The following is a 16,708-nucleotide window of genomic DNA, read 5'->3' as shown; positions in this document are numbered from 1 at the left end:
ATACACAGGAGCTCTGTATATAGTGTACTTGTAATACAAGGATCACCAGTGACATTATACACAGGAGCTCTGTATATTGTGACAGATTATAAGTAATACAGTGATCACCATTGACATTATTCACAGGAGCTCTGTATATAGTATATAGTGTCAGTATACACTGACTTATGTTGTGAATTTGCTTTTTGCTCCCTCTAGTGGTTACTAGTTTTTTGACTCTGGTTTTTCTGTCATTCCTTTTATCCGCACCTGGGTCGTTAGTTAGGGGTGTTGCTATATAAGCTCCCTGGACCTTCAGTTCAATGCCTGGCAACGTAGTTATCAGAGCTAGTCTGCTGTGCTCTTGTCTACTGATCCTGGTTCCAGTTATATCAGCTAAGTCTGCCTTTTGCTTTTTGCTATTTGTTTTGTTTTTGTATTTTTGTCCAGCTTGTTCCAAATCTATATCCTGACCTTTGCTGGAAGCTCTAGGGGGCTGGTGTTCTTCCCCCGGACCGTTAGACGGTTCGGGGGTTCTTGAATTTCCAGTGTGGATTTTGATAGGGTTTTTGTTGACCATATAAGTTACCTTTCTTTATTCTGCTATCAGTAAGCGGGCCTCTCTGTGCTAAACCTGGTTCATTTCTGTGTTTATCATTTCCTCTTACCTAACCGTCATTATTTGTGGGGGGCTTCTATCCAGCTTTGGGGTCCCCTTCTCTGGAGGCAAGAAAGGTCTTTGTTTTCCTCTACTAGGGGTAGCTAGATTCTCCGGCTGGCGCGTGTCATCTAGAATCAACGTAGGAATGATCCCCGGCTACTTCTAGTGTTGGCGTTAGGAGTAGATATATGGTCAACCCAGTTACCACTGCCCTATGAGCTGGATTTTTGTATTCTGCAGACTTCCACGTTCCTCTGAGACCCTCGCCATTGGGGTCATAACAGTTTGCCAGGCCAGTATTAAATGTTTAATGCATTGCAGAAGAGGGATTATAAGAAAGAAGATTCTGAGTTTTTTTTTTTTTTTTTTTCTTCTTCCCCTTTACCTCAGAGTGGCTATGCTTGCTGCAGACATGAATGTCCAGACCTTGATTACAAGTGTGGACCAGCTGGCTACTCGTGTGCAGGGCATACAAGACTATGTTATCAGAAATCCTAGGTCAGAACCTAAAATACCGATTCCTGAACTGTTTTCCGGAGACAGGTTTAAGTTTAGGAATTTCGTGAATAATTGTAAATTGTTTTTGTCCCTGAGACCCTGTTCATCTGGAGATTCTGCTCAGCAAGTAAAGATTGTTATTTCGTTCTTACGGGGCGACCCTCAGGATTGGGCTTTTTCGCTGGCGCCAGGAGATCCGGCATTGGCTGATCTTGATGCGTTTTTTCTGGCGCTCGGTTTACTTTATGAGGAACCCAATCTTGAGATTCAGGCAGAAAAGGCCTTGCTGGCTATGTCTCAGGGGCAGGACGAGGCTGAAGTGTATTGCCAAAAATTTCGGAAATGGTCCGTGCTGACACATTGGAACGAGTGTGCACTGGCCGCTAATTTTAGAAATGGCCTTTCTGAAGCCATTAAGAATGTTATGGTGGGTTTTCCCATTCCCACAGGTCTGAATGATACTATGGCACTGGCTATTCAAATTGACCGGCGGTTGCGGGAGCGCAAAACCGCAAATTCCCTCATGGTGTTGTCTGAACAGACACCTAATTCGGTGCAATGTGATAGAAAAACCGCAAATTCCCTCATGGTGTTGTCTGAACAGACACCTGATTTAATGCAATGTGATAGAATCCTGACTAGAAATGAGCGGAAAATTCATAGACGCCGGAATGGCTTGTGCTACTACTGTGGTGATTCTACACATGTTATCTCAGCATGCTCTAAACGTATAGCTAAGGTTGTTAGTCCTGTCACCGTTGGTAATTTGCAACCTAAATTTATTCTGTCTGTAACTTTGATTTGCTCACTGTCATCTTATCCTGTCATGGCGTTTGTAGATTCAGGTGCTGCCCTGAGTCTCATGGATCTCTCATTTGCTAAGCGCTGTGGTTTTACTCTTGAACCATTAGAAAATCCTATTCCTCTTAGGGGTATTGATGCTACACCATTGGCAGCAAATAAACCGCAGTATTGGACACAGGTTACCATGTGCATGACTCCTGAACACCGCGAGGTGATACGTTTCCTGGTTTTACATAAAATGCATGATTTGGTTGTTTTAGGGCTGCCATGGTTACAGACCCATAATCCAGTCCTGGACTGGAAGGCTATGTCAGTCTCAAGTTGGGGCTGTCGTGGTATTCATGGGGATTCCCTGCCTGTGTCTATTGCTTCTTCTACGCCTTCGGAAGTTCCGGAGTATTTGTCTGATTATCAGGATGTCTTCAGTGAGTCTGAGACCAGTGCACTGCCTCCTCATAGGGACTGTGACTGTGCTATAGATTTGATCCCAGGCAGTAAATTTCCTAAGGGAAGACTGTTTAATCTGTCGGTACCTGAACATACCGCTATGCGTTCATATATCAAGGAGTCTCTGGAGAAAGGACATATTCGTCCGTCTTCTTCCCCTCTTGGTGCGGGATTCTTTTTTGTGGCAAAAAAGGACGGATCTTTGAGACCTTGTATTGATTATCGGCTTTTAAATAAGATCACTGTCAAATTTCAGTATCCTTTACCGCTGTTGTCTGACTTGTTTGCCCGGATTAAGGGTGCCAAGTGGTTCACCAAGATAGACCTTCGTGGTGCGTACAACCTTGTGCGCATTAAGCAAGGTGATGAATGGAAAACCGCATTCAATACGCCCGAAGGTCATTTTGAGTACTTGGTGATGCCTTTTGGGCTCTCCAATGCGCCTTCAGTTTTTCAGTCCTTTATGCATGACATTTTCCGGAAGTATCTGGATAAATTTTTGATTGTTTATCTGGATGATATTTTGTTTTTTTCTGATAATTGGGATTCGCATGTGGAGCAGGTCAGGTTGGTCTTTAAAATTTTGCGTGAAAATTCTTTGTTTGTCAAGGGCTCAAAGTGTCTCTTTGGTGTACAGAAGGTTCCCTTTTTGGGGTTCATTTTTTCCCCTTCTGCTGTGGAGATGGACCCAGTCAAGGTCCGAGCTATTCTTGATTGGACTCAGCCCTCGTCAGTTAAGAGTCTTCAGAAGTTCTTGGGCTTCGCTAACTTCTACCGTCGTTTTATCGCTAATTTTTCTAGCATTGTGAAACCTTTGACGGATATGACCAAGAAGGGCTCCGATGTAGCTAACTGGGCTCCTGCTGCCGTGGAGGCTTTCCAGGAGTTGAAACGCCGGTTTACTTCGGCGCCGGTTTTGTGCCAGCCTGACGTCTCACTTCCCTTTCAGGTTGAGGTGGATGCTTCGGAGATTGGGGCAGGGGCCGTTTTGTCGCAGAGAGGCCCTGGTTGCTCTGTTATGAAACCTTGTGCCTTTTTCTCTAGGAAGTTTTCGCCTGCCGAGCGAAATTATGATGTGGGCAATCGGGAGTTGTTGGCCATGAAATGGGCATTTGAGGAGTGGCGTCATTGGCTCGAGGGTGCTAAGCATCGTGTGGTGGTCTTGACTGATCACAAAAATCTGATGTATCTCGAGTCTGCTAAACGCCTTAATCCGAGACAGGCCCGCTGGTCATTGTTTTTCTCCCGCTTTGATTTTGTTGTCTCGTATTTACCAGGTTCAAAGAATGTGAAGGCCGATGCTCTTTCTAGGAGCTTTGTGCCTGATGCTCCTGGAGTCGCTGATCCTGTTGGTATTCTTAAAGATGGAGTTATCTTGTCAGCTATTTCTCCGGATCTGCGACGTGTGTTGCAGAGATTTCAGGCTGATAGGCCTGAGTCTTGTCCACCTGACAGACTGTTTGTCCCGGATAAGTGGACCAGCAGAGTCATTTCCGAGGTTCATTCCTCGGTGTTGGCAGGTCACCCGGGAATTTTTGGCACCAGAGATCTGGTGGCCAGGTCCTTTTGGTGGCCTTCCTTGTCAAGGGATGTGCGGTCATTTGTGCAGTCCTGTGGGACTTGTGCTCGAGCTAAGCCTTGCTGTTCTCGTGCCAGCGGTTTGCTCTTGCCCTTGCCTGTCCCGAAGAGACCTTGGACACATATCTCCATGGATTTCATTTCTGATCTTCCGCTATCTCAGGGCATGTCCGTTATCTGGGTGATATGTGATCGCTTCTCCAAGATGGTCCATTTGGTTCCTTTGCCTAAGCTGCCTTCCTCTTCCGATCTGGTTCCTGTGTTTTTCCAGAACGTGGTTCGTTTGCACGGCATCCCTGAGAATATTGTGTCAGACAGAGGATCCCAGTTCGTTTCCAGGTTCTGGCGATCCTTTTGTAGTAGGATGGGCATTGATTTGTCGTTTTCGTCTGCTTTCCATCCTCAGACTAATGGACAGACGGAGCGAACCAATCAGACTTTGGAGGCTTATTTGAGGTGTTTTGTCTCTGCTGATCAGGACGATTGGGTGACATTCTTGCCGTTGGCTGAGTTTGCCCTTAATAATCGGGCTAGTTCCGCCACCTTGGTTTCGCCTTTTTTCTGCAACTCTGGTTTCCATCCTCGCTTTTCTTCGGGTCATGTGGAGCCTTCTGACTGTCCTGGGGTGGATTCTGTGGTGGATAGGTTGCAGCAGATCTGGAATCATGTGGTGGACAACTTGAAGTTGTCACAGGAGAAGGCTCAGCGCTTTGCCAACCGCCGCCGCGGTGTGGGTCCCCGACTACGCGTTGGGGATTTGGTATGGCTTTCTTCCCGCTTTGTTCCTATGAAGGTCTCCTCTCCCAAATTTAAACCTCGTTTTATTGGGCCTTACAAGATATTGGAAATCCTTAATCCTGTATCTTTTCGTCTGGATCTTCCTGTGTCGTTTGCTATTCACAATGTATTTCATAGGTCCTTGTTGCGGCGGTACATTGTGCCTGTAGTTCCTTCTGCTGAGCCTCCTGCTCCGGTGTTGGTTGAGGGCGAGTTGGAGTACGTGGTGGAGAAGATCTTGGATTCTCGCCTCTCCAGGCGGAGGCTTCAGTACCTGGTCAAGTGGAAGGGCTATGGTCAGGAGGATAATTCCTGGGTGGTCGCCTCTGATGTTCATGCGGCCGATTTAGTTCGTGCCTTTCATGCCGCTCATCCTGATCGCCCTGGTGGTCGTGGTGAGGGTTCGGTGACCCCTCACTAAGGGGGGGGGTACTGTTGTGAATTTGCTTTTTGCTCCCTCTAGTGGTTACTAGTTTTTTGACTCTGGTTTTTCTGTCATTCCTTTTATCCGCACCTGGGTCGTTAGTTAGGGGTGTTGCTATATAAGCTCCCTGGACCTTCAGTTCAATGCCTGGCAACGTAGTTATCAGAGCTAGTCTGCTGTGCTCTTGTCTACTGATCCTGGTTCCAGTTATATCAGCTAAGTCTGCCTTTTGCTTTTTGCTATTTGTTTTGTTTTTGTATTTTTGTCCAGCTTGTTCCAAATCTATATCCTGACCTTTGCTGGAAGCTCTAGGGGGCTGGTGTTCTTCCCCCGGACCGTTAGACGGTTCGGGGGTTCTTGAATTTCCAGTGTGGATTTTGATAGGGTTTTTGTTGACCATATAAGTTACCTTTCTTTATTCTGCTATCAGTAAGCGGGCCTCTCTGTGCTAAACCTGGTTCATTTCTGTGTTTGTCATTTCCTCTTACCTAACCGTCATTATTTGTGGGGGGCTTCTATCCAGCTTTGGGGTCCCCTTCTCTGGAGGCAAGAAAGGTCTTTGTTTTCCTCTACTAGGGGTAGCTAGATTCTCCGGCTGGCGCGTGTCATCTAGAATCAACGTAGGAATGATCCCCGGCTACTTCTAGTGTTGGCGTTAGGAGTAGATATATGGTCAACCCAGTTACCACTGCCCTATGAGCTGGATTTTTGTATTCTGCAGACTTCCACGTTCCTCTGAGACCCTCGCCATTGGGGTCATAACAGACTTACCAGTGACGTCTCTAGTTGAAGTCCTTTATTTTTCTTCTTCATCTAGAGCAAACCACCATCACTTCTTCAAGCCAGAACTTGTCTTGCATAAAATAACTGAGTTATCTAGAGCACTGCTTCTAGAGCATATTGACCACTTTTTCCCTTTCTTCCACACTACACAGTTGAATACAGAAGTGCACCCACAATTAATACATAATTATTTATTATGCAAACCACCATTCCAAATATAAATTTTAATCCACCACTGTGCCCCTGCTAACTATAAATAGCCACTTTCCCACCTAATAAATATATAAATTAATTAGCTCCTGTACTATTTCCCTCAGTTCAATAATAGTTACTGCATCCTCAACAGCCCCCACTATGTACATCTTGCTCCCCCGATTCGTTATATTTACATGCCACTTCTGCCCCAATTCATTAGGTCATGGATTCTCTCTCACACCCCCACCCTCAATTCATTATCAACTGCTTTCCCCCACATTCAATACATCATTTACTCTCCCCTATCCCCCACCCCAATTCATCATCATTTGTTGTCTCCCACCCTCAATTCATAATTAACTGCCCCCCCATCCTCCAGTCTCAATACATTATCATTTACTCCCCCCACCATCAAAATTCATCATAATTTGCTCTCCCCACCCCCCACCTTCAATTCGTCACTTGCTGGTGGAGGTGGAGGTCTGCAGTGATAGTTAACTTTGTGGAACTTTCTCCCATCTCCCTACTGCATCTCTGGAGCTCAGCCACAGGGATCTTCAGGTTCTTCTTTACCTCTCTCACCAAGGCTCTTTTCCCATGATTGCTCAGTTTGGCTGGACGGCCAGGTCTAGGAAGACTTCTGGTGGTCCCAAACTTCTTCCATTTAAGGATTATGGAGGCCACTGTGCTCTTAGGAACCTTGAATACTGCAGAAATTTTGTTGTAACCTTGGCCAGGTCTGTGCCTTGCCACAATTCTGTCTCTGAGCTCCTTGGCCAGTTCCTTTGACCTCATGATTCTCATTTGGTCTGACATGCACTGTGAGCTGTGAGGTCTTATATAGACAGGTGTGCGCCTTTCCAAATCAAGTCCTATCAGTTTAATTAAACACAGCTGGACTCCAAAGAAGGAGTAGAACCATCTCAAGGAGGATCACAAGGAAATGGACAGCATGTGACTTAAATGTGAGTGTCTGAGCAAAGGGTCTGAATACTTATGACCATGTGACATTTCAGTTTTTCTTTTATATTAGATCTGCAAAAAATGGTACATTTCAGTTTTTTTTTCATTCAAGATGGGGTGCAGAGTGTACATTAATGAGAAAAAAATGAACTTTTTTGAATTTACCAAATGGCAGCATTAAAACAAAGAGTGAAAAATGTAAAGGGGTCTGAATACTTTCCGTAACCACTGTATACACACACACACACACATATACCGTATTTTCCGGCGTATAAGACGACTGGGCGTATAAGACGACCCCCCAACTTTACCAGTTAAAAAATAAAATCTTCTTAAAAGTCGGGGGTCTTCTTATACACCCTATGTCGTCTTATAGGGCCGGTGAATATGTGCCTTTTGGGGGGGGGGGGGAGTGATCCTGATGAGGACGAGGGGGCGTCTCACAGGAAAGTGAGTATCCCCCATTACCTTATCATAGCGCTGCAGCGTGGGGTCTCTGTGCTGGGAGCGGCGGCTGCTGTGCTGTGCTGTGCTGTGCTGTGCTGTGGCGGCTCCTCTTCTGCAGTGTGGGGCCTCTGGTGCTGTGGGGCGGTGGCGGCGGCGTATCTTCATACAGTCGGGGCTCCTCCGGCATCTCAAAGACTGGAAGCCCCGCCGGCAACTCCATGGGTACAATGCGGTCAGGTGGCCTCCGGGAAAATGGCCGCTGCTCAGATTCAGATCTCGTCCCGAGATCTCGGGAGACGAGATCTGAATCTGAGCAGTGGCCATTTTCCCGGAGGCAGCTCAATAGGTGCGATGCGGTGGCCCGGCCGCTGGGGGCTGCGCATGCTCAGATTCAGATCTCAACGAGATCTGAATCTAAGCAGCGGCCATTTTCCCGGAGGCCAGCGCATTGTACCGATGGAGTTGCCGGCGGGGCTTCCAGGCTGAGATGCCGGAGGAGCCCCGACTGCATGAAGATACGCCGCCGCCGCCACCGCCCCACAGCACCAGAGGCCCCACACTGCAGAAGAGGAGCCGCCACAGCACAGCACAGCAGCCGCCGCCGCTCCCAGCACAGAGACCCCACGCTGCAGCGCTATGATAAGGTAATGGGGGATACTCACTTTTCTGTGAGACGCCCCCTCGTCGTCATCAGGATCACTCCCCCCCCACCCACCCACCATATACACCCGGCGTACAAGGCGATTCCCGGCGTACAAGACGACCCCCGACTTTTAAGAAGATTTTCAGGGGTTAAAAAGTCGTCTTGTACGCCGGAAAATACGGTATACATAAACATATATACCACCAAAATCTACCAAAGAACATGTAGTATAATACCAATACATTTCTTAACAAGTTTTTGGAGATGTTAGGCTATGTGCACACGTAGGAAAAGAGGTGCAGAATTTTCTGTGCAAAATCCGCATCTCCTGGCAGAATCCGCAGACACGGATTTGCAGCGGTTTTTATGCGGATTTTGTGCAGTTTTTATGCAGAATTGATGCGGATGTTGTGCGGATTTTGTGCGGTTTTTGCCACTGCGGATTTTTGTCATGGAGGGGTGCAGAAACGCTGCAGATCCGCACAAAAGAAGTGACATGCATGTCTTTGAAATCCACCGCATTTCCGCACTGATTTTTCCGCACCATGTGCACAGCTTTTTTTTAATCCCATTGAATAACATTGTACTGTACATCACAGTGCGGATCTGCAGCGTTTCTGCGCGGAAAAATCCGCTGCGGATCCGCAGCAAATCCGCATCGTGTGCACATAGCCTTACGATTAGTGATGAGCGAGTACACTCGTTGCTCGGGTTTTCCAGAGCATGCTCGGGTGGTCTCCGAGTATTTGATAGCACTCGGAGATTTAGTTTTCGTCGCCACAGCTGCATGATTTACAGCTGCTAGACAGGCTAAATACAGTACATTTGGTTTGTATGGGAGGGGAGCACGGCAGAGCTCAATACCCTGATGACCAACTTAAATCAGAATGAACTAACTATTAAACTTACCTTTAAATACGGTAGATCGGTTGATTTTCTGGATTTGCAGATACGTGCCCGCCTGGAAGGGGACATTGTTACCAACGTGTTTCGTAAGAGTACTGCTACAAACTCGTTGCTTCATGCCCGGTCAGCACATTTGCCCTCTACAATTAGAGGAATCCCTGTTGGTCAGTTTTTGCGGGTTCGCCGCATTTGTTCTAACGAGGCTGATTTCGTGACTCAATCAGAGGATCTAGCTGACAGGTTCTCACAACGTGGATATGGTTAGAAGACCATCAGGAGAGGGCTCTCAAGAGCAAAAAATACATCTAGGGACGTTTTGTTATATGGTAATAACAGTAGTAGAGCGAAGGATGGCAAGGACCAAATACGGTTTATTACAGGATATCACAACAAATGGCAGGACTTTAGGCGAATTGTAGAAAGTCACTGGGCCGTTCTGCATACGGACCCAATATTAAGATCAATTATACCTGAAAAACCGGATATAGTGGCTAAGAGATCGAGAAACATCAGAGATATCTTAGTACATAGCCACTATGAGCCTATAAAGAGGAGAAAAAATGGGGGTATGGATTTGGTGGGCTTTTTTCCGTGTGGCAGGTGTAAGGCCTGTGCCAACTGTATTAAAACAAAAAAGTTCACCAATTTTGATGGCTCAAAGGTTTTTGAGATTCGTAATTTCATCTCATGCTCTACTAAGGGGGTGATCTATCACTCTACCTGCCCCTGTGGGAACGTGTATGTGGGCCTCACGACTAGGGAACTGAAGTTACGTATCCGGGAACATGTACGGGATATAGAGAAGGCTGTGACAGTAGAAGATCTTGCCAGTCTTAAGACACTCCCGAGACATTACAAAAAGTTTCATAATTGCAATCCCCGCTCTATGATAGTCAAGGGCATAGATCTTGTGACTGTAGGTCCCAGGGGTGGAGATTTGGGTAAAGCCCTAGCGCAAGTTGAGAGCCGGTGGATTTACCGTTTGGGTACACTGGCCCCACAGGGGCTAAATGAAAATTTTGGTTTTGGGTCCTTTTTGTAAACCATCTTCCTTTTGGTCTTTTTGTGTACATGGTATGACTGGGTCGGTCTTTTAAACTTTTAACCTTGTGTGTGTTTTTTGGTTTGGTTTTTGTTTGATTGTTTTTAATTGTAAGTTTATCACTTTCAGAATCCGTTGCTAGATTGCGATTCTTTGGACCTATGGTTAATTTCCCTACTACATGAATGTGGACGTGGATGCGACCCTGGGATTCGGTATCTTAAAGTCGGAAGAGACTGTATGCTGGACTATAGGATCAACTTGTCAAGTGATTTGACTAGGGGATGCTGGCGTAACACTGAAGATGCCAAGAGCACCATTGGTGGCTTTATAGAACTTCATATTTCCTGTTGATATGGACTGACCTTTTATGAGTGCATTTGATAGATGGACTTATGTGTTATGTACTTATTATCTAATGTGTTCCAAGTTTATTTTTATCTATTCAGTCTTTATGATGCCATACTTTGTTTTGGCAAGACAGTGGGGTATGATTCATAGGTACAACGGTAGTTTTAGTATGCCCTTCTCCTTTTTCTTGGATGGGTACGCCATTGCTTACCTGTGTTTCCATCAGTGCACTTGGTATGTTAGCATTAGCACACTCTTTCTGGGGTATATCTACCAAACAGTGGGAGTATGAAGGGGTTTTTGCTAGGAACGGTGATTGGTCCTATAGGTGAATACCGCTGTGTATTAGCATTCAGTGAGTGATTCCGCATTTTCCTTGCAAATCTTGGTATCCCTATTTGCTGTAGCGGTACTAATTAGCTTACATCAGGCTGGGCACAGTTCAGGGGGTGTGGGTTCATGCGGGGGCGATGGTGACTGTCGATGCCCCATCCTGCAGGGGAGGCTTCGGCGGTGCCTCGCTGTCCTTTGCGTGACTCTGCCTCGTGGTGCTTCAGTTTTATTTGGCAGTAGTTTTCTTATTTATACCTATTAGTTAGCATTAACGTTCTCCATGCTCCATCTAGCACTGACAGCTTGTTTTGGTTGCGCATGAAATAGCGTGACCGTGAGGTGCTTTGTAAGTCCGGTAATAGATTCTCTGTTTTTGCCAGTAGCGTGGGAGTCGGCATGCACTTAGCATCTGATTGGCCGATGTCATTTAGGGAAGCACCGTTGTGATTGGGTTGGGATTCTTTGTGAAGTATGACTCACCGGGGGTAAGCCCCAGTTCGGCAACCTGATTGGTTGCTCCTGCTCTTAAGAAGCAGTGACGCCTTACCAGAGACACGCCCCCAGGAAGAAGCAGATGCGAAACGCGCGTCGGGGTAACGGAGTCACAGCGTGCCACGAGGTTTCGAGTTTTTGCTTATGTACCCAGGTAATATGTATTGCATCGGACATTGTCTCCATGTGGATTCTCCATAGTGAGGTACGCTTTTCGGAGTATAAGTGCAATGAGGATCTAAGCTGAAATTTTTGTCTGGCTTGATCCCTCTTGTAGTTGGGGCAAGGTCTTTTGTTCCCTTGAAACTTATGTGAGGTATGGGTGACTATTTTGTGATCTGGTTACTGGGAGGCTATATGGCTCAGGAATATATTAGAGGTAAATTTACACCATATTGAATGTCAGGTGATTGCCCATTATAATTGTGGGACAATTTATCATTGTGCTATGACCTGTCACAGGTTTCCTTATGGGGAGATGGGAATGCACAATACATATTGGCATCCCTAGGGATCTTACCAGCTATCTAGTCTGCACTGTCACTTTAATTCTATCGATTTTTGTATTATATTATATTTGATGCATGACCATTTATATTAATTATGCATATTATGCAAGGAGATTGTGATTTACCTGGAATTGCGTAAGCAAAATTTTCGCTGGTCTCTGTAGTGGTATTAATATTTTTGATTGTGAGGCTTTTTTTAACTATGTGTATTTTATGTGTTAATAAAGGTATTTGGTAAAAAATGTAACGCTTCATGACTATGGGAGTTTAATAACTCTAGTGTCAGTATGTTTTCTTAAATACAGTACATGTGAGGAATGCCTGTTTGTTAGGGAATTCCCACATGTATTCAGGCTGTCCAGCAGCCGTAAATCATGCAGCTTTGGCGACGAAAAACTAAGTCTCCGAGCACTAACAAATACTCAGAGATCACCCGAGCGTGCTCGGGAAAACCCGAGCAATGAGTATACTTGCTCATCACTAGTTACGATTCCTCTGCTCAGAGTGACTGGGACTCAGTGGTGGACAGCTCTGTCATCCTATCCTGTGTTGTGGCGTGCTGAGCTGTTAGTGCTTTGATTGACAGCTCGGTTGACCTATCTGACTGGGAGGTGCAGAGATTTCCACAGATGTTCCCTGTTGTTGGTCATTGCCCTGCTAGTTCCGTGAGCTGTCTGGCCCAGATCACTGCCAGTCAAGAGCTTGTTCTAAGCTTGTGCTCTCTGGTGTGTGTTCGCTTTATACCTGTGCTGTAAGTTCTGATCTTCTGCTGCTGACCTTTGGACCGTGTTCTGTCTACCCATTTGTTATTGCCCCTTTGCATCTGATATTCTCCTTTGCTTATCCGCTATTTCTCCGGTCTTCTGACCCTGGCATGTGACCTGACTTACGACTTATTATTTTCCTTTGGTTTACTACATTCTCTTTCAGTATTGACCCCGGAACATCTGACTTCGCTGACTCACGGCCTGTTCATGGGTTGTGACTAGCGTCACAGGAGGGTAATATACCACCAAAATGTACCCAAGAACATGTAAAACTGTATGGATGAGCAATATTATACCCCCCAAAAATAGACAACTTGTTTTGAGGGTTAGATAAAACCAAAATCTTCCCATTAATATGTAATGCTCTATGGATGACCAATATAATACCGATACATTTTTTAACCTATTTTTTGGATGCTTATATACCTCCAAAATCTATTAAAGAACATGTAATACTCTATGGATGAGCAATATAATGCCAATACATTTTTGAATAATTTTTTGTAGGGTTATATACCTCTGAAATCTACCCAAAAAAGGTAATACTCTATGGATGAGCAATGTAATACGAATTGAATTTTTAACAATTTTTTTGAGTGTAGATACCACCAAAATGTACCCAAGAAAATGTAATACTCTATGGATGAGCAATAGACGATACATTTTTAATTCATTTTTTAAGGGTTATAAACCAACGAAATGTACCCCAGAACATGTTATACTCTATGGATGAGATTAAATCCAGATACATTTTTGAACTTTTTTTGGAGGGTTATCTATCACAGAAATTTATCCCAGACTACTGAATAGTGTATGGCTGAGAAATTCAACTCAGCAACATTTTTTAACACTTTTTTGGAGTGTTGTAGCACAGAAATGTACCGAAGATCACAGAGTACTGTATTGGTGAGAAATTTAACCCACGAAAATGTTTTATCTCTTTTTTTTAGATTTACATACCACCGCAATGTACCAATAACTGTGTTAAACAGTGTGGATGACTAATTGAATCCAGAAATAAATTTGGAATGCAGATATTTTGATAGTGGAGTTTATGTATTTTTACACTCATAAAGGCTTCGCGGAAAGTGCAAAGCCAGGAAAAAATTATAAGGAGAGTCATCCATAGACCCCTGAAAGGCAGCAACTTGCGGGCCTCATTCAAATATTTTTAAAATGTTGCTGCTGTCCTCCTACACTCGTAAAAAATTATAAAGGGGTAATCCTCTTCAGGTGTCCGCTTCTCCTCCTTCCTCGGGAGGCTGTGGGGGACTGCGTCCACCTGCTTCCTGGTGTCCTGGAGTGCATCTCTGGTGCCTGGACTATAAGTGACCCAGCTTTCAGTAGTGCCATAGCCCTCAACATATAAAAATGGACAACAGCCCTCTGTATCACATGCACCATCGGCTGCTTCCGCATAAGAGGTGGGGAACCCCAAGGACAGTACGCTCTAAGGGGTGGTAGTAGCCCTTTCTCAAGGCGCCTCAAGGAGTCTCTTTCAGGTCTTTTAATTTATCAAGAAGGGTTAATTCTGCTCCTTTTCTTCTGGGATGACACTCACTGCACAGCAGCAATGTTGCCCCTTCATTTTGAGGAACGTGACCATGGTTTCAGCCATCAGCTCTTGCAGCCTTCAAGACAATTGTTCCGTCTCTACTTTCTGATGGTTTAGCCAGATATGATGATGTGTACCAAACACTTCAATGGACCCCCTTCTCCCCTCATGGTTGTAAGTAATGATCACCCGCCGGGATGCTAACTGTTGCTACCTTGCGGCCAGCAGGCCGATAACATCTCTCCAGACTTGGTCCTGGCTCTCTTCCTTGTCTCTTCCAACCAGCCTAGGCCCCTCAGTTCGCTCACCAGTTTCTGGATCCTGGCTCTCTCATCTGCAGTCCGGAAGATCCCCAGTGGTAAAGGATGCGGGCTGGGTTCGGGAACTGGTGGTTCTTGGAAATCATTTGAATTTGGACCAAGGACACCTATGCTGTTGTACCAGCTTCCTCTGACTCCAATATTCCTCCTGTCATTTCCTTGGGAGTGTTGCGTGCTTCTGCCATTTTTGTCGCTCACTAAGCACATTACATTGACTAACTGAATACAGCAAAAAAACAAGTAACACTTTTTGGGATGTTATATACCAGAGAAATGTACTCCAGACCACAAAATAGTGCATTGGTGAGAATTTCAATCCAGCAAAAAAAAAAAAACACTTATTTGGTGTGATAGATATCATAGTAATGTACCCCAGACCATGGAATAATGTATGGGTGAAAAATGTAACCTTGCAATACATTTTTCACTTTTTTGGAGTGATATATTTCACATTAATGTACCCCAGACCATGGAATACTGTACTGTATGGGTGAGTAATTTAACATAGAAAATTTTTGAAAAGCTTTTTGGGAGTGTTAGATTTCACAGAAATGTACCCCACACTACAGAATGTTGTATGGCTGAGAAATTTAACCTATCAACATTTTTTTATGCTTTTTTGAGTATTATATATCACAAAAATGTACCCTATACCACAGAATACTGTTTTGGTGAGAAATTTAATTCAGAAAAATAATTCAACACTTTTTTGGAGTGTTTTATAACACCAAAATGTACCACAAAGAACGTAATACTCAATGGATCACACAATACACTGTATTCAATTTTTTCACAAAAAAAAGCAGCTATTTATTTTGCAAGGAGCTGCACAGCCCTAATCGATGTCTACAGACTGTAATCTGCCTCAGTCCCTGCTCCTGCAACTCTCTCCCTCCTTAGACTGAATGTTGGATGTATGTGATACAAGCAGGAAAGTAAACTATTAGCCCTTAGAAGGGCTGCAGTATGATGGTTCAGCTTCAGCACCAGTATCAACACTACAGGCCTTTGATTCGTTATACTGTGCAAACAGGTCTAGACAAGCACTCTCTCCCTCCAATACGAACTGTCCCAGAGCTATGAAATGACATCAGTGTGCCAAGCTGGGCAGCGCCTGTTCTTTTATAACCCCTGATGATGTCACACGGCCAGCCAATCATAGTAATGCCACTACCAAGATGGCTACGGAATTACAGTGACTCACAGGCAATCCCCGCATGGTTAATGGCTGTGTAACAGGCTCCAAACATGCGGGGTGGGGATTCGAGTTTGAAATCGAGCACCGCCCATTGCTCGCAGTGTAATGAGCACATCTCAGCACCCAGACACTCAAGTGATATTCGAGTATCACCGAGCTTGATCTCTCATTCCTAATCCTTATCTATTTTTAGAAGCCATCTTCTTTTCAACTACAGCTCTTTTACAGATGGTGTTATGTTTGCATCAAGAATTAGTTGACATTTTTTTGAATCCATTCTTCACTTTACTTCTGAAATGTTCCCCGTGCCATTGGCTGCATCACATCCCCAAAGTATGATTGATCCACCCCCATGCTTAAAGGGAACCTGTCACCTCAATTTGGCGGGACCGGTTTTGGGTCATATGGGCGGGGTTTTCGGGTGTTTGATTCACCCTTTCCTTACCCGCTGGCTGCATGCTGGCCGCAATATTGGATTGAAGTTCATTCTCTGTCCTCCGGAGTACACGCCAGTGCAAGGCAAAATGTTCTTTTTTCTCCACACATATCTTTGAACATTGTGGCCAAAGAGTTCTATTTTAACCTCATCGGTCCACAGGACTTGTCTCCAAAATGCATCAGGCTTATTTTGATGTTCTTTTGCATACTTCTGGCCCTGAATTTTATGGTGAGGATGCAGGAAAGGTTTTCTTCTGATGACTCTTCCATGAAGGCCATATTTGTGAAGGTGTCTGTGAACAGTAGAACAATGTACCACAACTCCAGAGTCTGCTAAATCTTTCTGAAGGTCTTTTGCATTTAAAGGGGGTTTCTGATTTACCTGTCTAGCAATCCTATGAACAGCTCTCACTGAAATTTTCATTGGTCTTCCAGACCTTACCTTGACCTCCACTGTTCCTGTTAACTATCACTACTTAATTACATTTCGAATTGAGGAAAGGTCAACTTGAAAAAACTTTGTTATCTTCTTATAGCCTTCTCCTGCTTTGTGGGCCTCCACCATTTTCAGAGTGCTAGTCGGCTGCTTAGAAGAACC

The sequence above is a fragment of the Ranitomeya variabilis genome, chromosome 2, assembly GCF_051348905.1.
Source record: "Ranitomeya variabilis isolate aRanVar5 chromosome 2, aRanVar5.hap1, whole genome shotgun sequence".
In the NCBI taxonomy this organism is placed as follows: domain Eukaryota; kingdom Metazoa; phylum Chordata; class Amphibia; order Anura; family Dendrobatidae; genus Ranitomeya; species Ranitomeya variabilis.
This window is presented reverse-complemented; position numbering follows the sequence as displayed.